This window comes from Puma concolor, unplaced genomic scaffold (assembly GCF_028749965.1).
Source record: "Puma concolor isolate L17-30 unplaced genomic scaffold, mPumCon1.1.hap2 unalloc_scaffold_87, whole genome shotgun sequence".
Classification (NCBI taxonomy): Eukaryota; Metazoa; Chordata; class Mammalia; order Carnivora; family Felidae; genus Puma; species Puma concolor.
Window position 1 is genome coordinate 112,801 of NW_028240299.1, and position 6,622 is coordinate 119,422.

The window sequence follows — 6,622 nt, forward strand, 5'->3', positions numbered from 1 at the left end:
CTCGTCAAGCTGTGCTTCTGGGATTGGGGGTCGGGCCTCTAGGGGGCCGTGGACGTTCGGGGAGTCCACGCCTCCTCCCGATGTCACCCTGAGCAGCTCTGTCCTGTGTTTGCCACACAAGGCTTCTGCCTTAGGTACCGTCGAGAGAGCATACGCCTGCCCCCATATAGGTGAGGTTTAAAACCGTAAAGGCAGGTGAGCGCAGGGCCTAGCCAGTCCCTCCGGGTCCCTGCTCCTCTGTTCCTTGTTGTCCTGTGCGCTCAGGGGGAACCAGTGGGTATGCAGTCTGGTTGCTCAGGCTACAGGAGTCCAGCTGAACCTGCAGGTCATTCTTTTACCAAATCCCATCGTCCCGCACTCGCTAAGGCCTGGCCTCCACCCACAGCTCCCATCCTGTCCCTGATCCCACGCCGGTCACGGGGAGCAAATCTGCAAGCTCTTCTGAGACCAGCAGGCCGGGACCCCAGGAGCAGACCCAGGGAGAGGAGAGGGCTCCCCCTGCATCCGGCAGAGGAGCTGAGGGTGGGGCAAGGGGCCCAGACCCAGATGTGAAGGAGGGAATGTTCGGAGGGCCCTGTGTGCCCAGCAGGCTCACCCTGGGCTGGAGAGAAGGCCTTGCACTTTGGAGAAGGCTGGGAGGGACGAAGGTCCAGCCTCCCGCATCCACTGTGGGGGTCGGGGCCGCCTTGCCGTTCAGGCTCCACAGTCTGGGACCTTGGGCAGGTGGTCTGGACCTTCTGGACTCATGCTTCCTTGCAGGCACATGTGCAGAGGCCTCCCTCCCAGACTCGCCAGAGGGGACACAGCGCAGGAAGATTCAGACCCTGCAAAGGAAGAGGTCACGTGGGGGACCCCGTAGGGTCGTGCTCACTGACGAGGTTATGGTGCTCAGCACACAGCAGGGACCTGAGATCCCCGGCTGAATCAGGGAAGGAGGGAGGGAGGGGAACCATAGAAGCGGGGTCCACACCAGGTCAGGTCAGAGGTCCGGTCATAGGGCGTCACAAATCAGGCCTTGGAAGGGGACACAGGACACGTCCTTCTGTCCCTCCAGCGCTGACTTTCCTCCACGTGGGACCTGTTGACCTCCTGGATCGTCTCCACCTCCTTCGCAACCAACGCTGCGTGTTCCCAGAAGGGGGACAGCAGGCATGGGCCAAAGAGGGGCTACCGGAATCCTGTGCCCCGGGGGACTCTGGGACAGCCTTCCAGGTGGCCCTTTATGTCCTCCAGGGACCAGGCCACGATTCCACCTCATCTCTCAGGGAATGCGCCAACCCATCTAGAAGGCCCGTTACGTCCCCATGTCACAGATGGGGACACCGAGGCTAATAGCACAGCCTGGGTCACTAGTAAGATGACCAGGGTCAGGAAGCCCATCTCTTGACTTTGGATTGTCCTACCTGCAGGCGTGCATCTTGGCGTCCTGGGACTAGGGGTCCTTCTTCCTGAGAACCCCACCACCTGCTGAGGGCCCCCCCCCCGAACTCAGGGGAGCAGAGCTGACCAACCTGCCTGGGGCCCCACCTGGGGCTGGCGAAGGGTCGACTCCGGGCTCTGGGGGCTCTCCCAGTATTGGGCCACCTGGTCCCCTGCAGGACAAGGACTTCTCGCTGGGGATCGGCTGGGGCCTCTGCTTCCTCACGTGGACACCTAGGCTGCCAGTCCCCAGACCAGAAACCTGCCCGTCTGAAGATGACCAGCGCTGCCTCCCTGGGGTCTCATTTACCCGAGTCCCTCCCCGGGACGTCCCGCATCTCTGACGCCTGCACCCACGGGGGTCGCCTCCCCTTGGACTGGGACGGGTCTGGCCTCCATCCCGGGGAACGCACTGATTTGGAGCATTATTTGGCCCAGAGGCCTGTGAACCATTCAGGCCCTGGGTCATGAGGGATGCTCTCCCCACTGTGGTGTGACCGTCCGGCCTTCTGCATCTCCCGGTTTCTGTTTGGGCCACGGGAGGACCAGGTGTGTCCTGTCTGGCTTCAGGCTGTGGTGTCACAGCACGCACAGGGGTCTCCACCCCGAGACCGTGCCCATTGTCACCGAAGGGGCCTCCATATTCCCACCTAATCCTTAGTCCATTGTGATTTCAATATCAAATGAGAAAAAGTCTATTTCAAACGGCCACAAAGTACAAAAATGAATCTGTCCCGTCTGAAAAGTCGGTGCGGACCCAAAGGTAACTCTGGCAAGATTCCACTTGCAGGAAACCTCCAGAGTAGGTAACGGAACACGGAGAGAAAACAGACTGGGGGTCCCAGGGGCTTGAGGGGGCACGAATGGGGAGTGAGGGCTCCGGGTACACGGTGACCCTTGGGGACCGAGATATTCTGCAGCAAAATTCTGTGCCGTGGTTCACAGCATCGTGAGCGTACCCTGTACTCAGGAATTGCACAACGTAAAGTAAATAAATTTTTATTGAAGATTAATGTGGATTTTAAACATACCATGAACAAATAATGTACCAGCTAAAAAGTAGAGGAGAGAAAGGATAAGGGAGAAGAGGAAGAGTCATTCTGGTGGAGGGGTCGGGGACTGGGACTGGAGCAACAATTAGAAATACAATAAACACCCCTCGAAGGCCTTTGAGCCCTTGATTTGTGGCCGGAATCCATACGGGAACAAGGGCGGTGACAGGAACAGTGTCGGGAGCAGAAGCAGGACCCAGCTGACTCTGTTCAGGTGCCCGCTGTCCCAGCACAGGTACCAGGTCACCTGCTGGCTCTCCGGCCCCTGCAGGAGTCGCTCCAGACTCCACCTCTGCCCGCAGAGATGCCGAGGACCCGGATGCCCTTGGGTCGGGCTCTGGAGTCGCACCGGCTTCTGCTCCTGCCCCGGACTCTTGAGAAGGAAACAGAGTGGTGGTTGCAGCGGCTCCAAGGCCTCAGGGTGAGAGGAGGGAAGGCTCCCCCCCGCCCCCCACCCCCCACCCCCCACCCAGCGAAGGCCTCTCCAGGGGCCTTTGCAGACACACAACTCACCCCAGAGCCTCCCCAAGAAGCCGCGGCCAGGGACCCACACCAGGACCTCTCCCCCCTGCAGGCCACAGCCCGGGCTCTCAGTCTGCTCCTGGCCCCACACCAGCCCCCGGGGACTCCTCCCTGGGTGGCCCAGCACCGCCCTGGTCCCATGAACACGCATCTCCCACCCCAGCCTTCTCACCCTCGGGCTCTGGCTCCGGGGGCTCCGGGTCCTGATCCCAGGACCCGTGAACAAGGACCCTGTGGGGGGGCCGGGGCGGTGAAGGAGGCCTTCCCAAGCCATCTCCAGGCTCTGCTTCCCAAGACCTCCCTGCAGCCACTCTCTCCCTCGGTCCAGGGTGGCCCTCCTGGGCGACGGGGCACACGCACAACTCTGTAGGGCAGATGCATCGGGATTCGGCCAGACGTTTCCCGATGTCATCGGTTGATTTCTGTAAAGACAGTGACCCGCGGCCATCCCGGAGACATCACAGCCGTGCCCGGCCATCCTCAGTGTCCTTCCACCCTCTCCACTGTGGCTCCCAGATTGGACACAGACCTGAGTGTGCATAGACCTGTGCCTGGGACACGGTGACATCCACCTACAGGGCTCAGGATGAACATCGGGGACAAGAGGGCCACCCCGGCACACCCTGTCCCTCCCAACCAGCCTTGACCGAGTGTGAGCCTGACCCGCCCCCCAGGCATCTGACCCCTTCATCAGCCTGCACCTGCTCGGGTGGACCCTCCACACACGACCCCTCCATCCACACAGACACAGACGCACACACACAGACACACACACACACACACACACACACACACACACACACACGGTGGGGGACGTGGGGCCGCACAGGTCAGATCAGAGCGGTGTCGGGCTGGACTGGATGTCTCTGGGTCTCCCTGTGTTACCTTTGGGTCCCTGCGAGCTAGAGACCTGAGGCGTCCTGTGCACGACCTGACCCACTGTCTCCAGGGACGGGAAGCGTCGCGGCCACGGGCTCCCCTGAGCCGGCAGCCGCCGGACACGGGCACACAACAGGAGAACATGTTCGTCAGGCAAAGGTGTCCCAACGAATGAGCCCAGTCGGGCGCTGTCTCCAGAACGTGGGTGCCTGGTGACCCGGGTTCTGAGTTCAATTGGGCTTTGTGACCAGGGAGGTGAGGTCACTTCCTGGGGTCCCCTTACCAGGCTTCCTGCTCCTACAAGAGCCCCTCCCAGGCTGCAAAGGGGCCCCTCCACCCCATGCCCTGTCCCTACAGTGACACCAACACAGCCCAGACACGTCCCCGCGAGGCCTGGTGCGGCCGGTGCCACGGCTTTGGGGCCACAGACCTGGGTTCAGACGTGGGTTTTCCTCCTGACCAGTGCTGGGACCCCGCACAGACCCGTGCCTCCTGGGGCCCCCCAGTCTCCCCATCTGCACAGTGGGGTCCTTGTGGCATCTACTTGTAGGGGCGCCATCAGGGAGCCACCTGTAGACACGTCCCATGCCTGCTATCCCGTGAGCTTGTGGATACACGTGGCCGTGGAAGGACGAGGAAGGGGTGCGCCTGGCACGGAACACAGGAGAGGGCAGAGTGGAGTCTCTTTGAAGTCATGGCCTCCTGCTCAGCCCAGACCCTGGTGTGTGCCGACCCCTAGCGCACCTGGACCCCAGCTTCCGGCCGGGCTCGGGGACGGACGCCAGAATGTGTCCCTGTGTCCTGTAGCTCTACACAACTCACCCTGTCCCTCCCAGTCACCCTTGACCTGGGGTGTGGACATGACCCTCCCATCAGCCTGCTCCTGCTCTGGGTGGCTTCCCCTCACGTCCCATCCTTACAAACACACACAGCCTCACACACACTCACAGAAACAGGGAGGCTCGTGCGACTCACCAGTCGGATCAGGGCCGTGTCAGGCTAGACCGGCCAGTCCTGGGCCTCCCGGTGTCACCTTTGCGTCCCTCCGGGCACGTGACCAGAGGCTTCGGGGGTGAGACCGGACCCACCTTCTGCAAGTGGGAAAAGGCTCTCCCTGTGGGCTTTCCTGAGACCACAGCCTCGAGATATCAGGACATAGCATGAGAACACGTTGCGCATTTGAAGGTCTCCAACCACGGGAGCTGAGTGGGGTGCTTCTCTAGAAAGGGGGTGCCTCATGAAAAGATGTTCAGCGTCACTCCTTATCAGGGAAATACAAATCAAAACCACACTCAGGTATCACCTCACGCCAGTCAGAGTGGCCAAAATGAACAAATCAGGAGACTATAGATGCTGGAGAGGGTGTGGAGAAACGGGAACCCTCTTGCACTGTTGGTGGGAACGCAAATTGGTGCAGCCGCTCTGGAAAGCAGTGTGGAGGTTCCTCAGAAAATTAAAAATAGACCTACCCTATGACCCAGCAATAGCACTGCTAGGAATTTATCCAAGGGACACAGGAGTACTGATGCATAGGGGCACTTGTACCCCAATGTTCATAGCAGCACTCTCAACAATAGCCAAATTATGGAAAGAGCCTAAATGTCCATCAACTGATGAATGGATAAAGAAATTGTGGTTTATATACACAATGGAGTACTACGTGGCAATGAGAAAAAATGAAATATGGCCTTTTGTAGCAACGTGGATGGAACTGGAGAGTGTGATGCTAAGTGAAATAAGCCATACAGAGAAAGACAGATACCATATGGTTTCACTCTTATGTGGATCCTGAGAAACTTAAGAGAAACCCATGGGGGAGGGGAACAAAAAAAAAAAAAAAGAGGTTAGAGTGGGAGAGAGCCAAAGCATAAGAGACTGTTGAGAACTGAGAACAAACTAAGGGTTGATGGGGGGTGGGAGGGAGGAGAGGGTGGGTGATGGGTATTGAGGAGGGCACGTTTTGGGATGAGCACTGGGTGTTGTATGGAAACCAATTTGACAATAAATTTCATATATATAAAAAAAAAAAAAAAAAAAAAAGAAAGGGGGTGCCTGTGATACACACGGGGGCATCTTGGGGATCCCCTGGCCATCGGCCTGGCGTGGCTCCCCTCATGGGCATGTTGCCTGGAGACAATGTCCCCGCCCCACACCTCTTTTCTCCCCCAACCCCTGTCACCTCCAGGTTCCACTCATCCTTTGACCCCCACGCGGGTGGTTAGTTACTGGGGGCGGGGGACTGTGTTTCCATGCAATTGCGTGGACCTGTGCCCACTCGGGGATGCCCAGAGGAAAGGACCCCACACGGGATGGGTTCGGTGGTCCTCCAGGATCTTAGAGGCTCTCATTCCCTCGAAAGCCCCACAGGAAAGTGAAGCCCTGGCCTAGGAGCCCGAAACCTCCCCCAGCCCCTCTAGGCTCTGCTCACCTGGTGGGTCCCCGGCCAGTCCCTGCCTCTCCTGGCTTCAGTTCCCCGACTGTTCCATGCGCGCTTGGAGGAGGAGCTTCACCAGTCTGGCTAGAGTGGACCCTGGCTCCCACCTTTGGGTAGGATGTGGCGCGGGAGCCTTGTGGGCGGGGAGGTGCTCCCACCAAAGGTCGAGGCAGGTGGAGCCTCCGCAGGTGCACCGGACCATGGGAGTGCGCACACGGGACCACCTCGTGGCAAGAGTCCACGACACATGGGGTCGCACGTATCCAATCTCCACCGCCCGCTCAGTGACCCTCATATCCTCTTAGGCCTGGGGCCA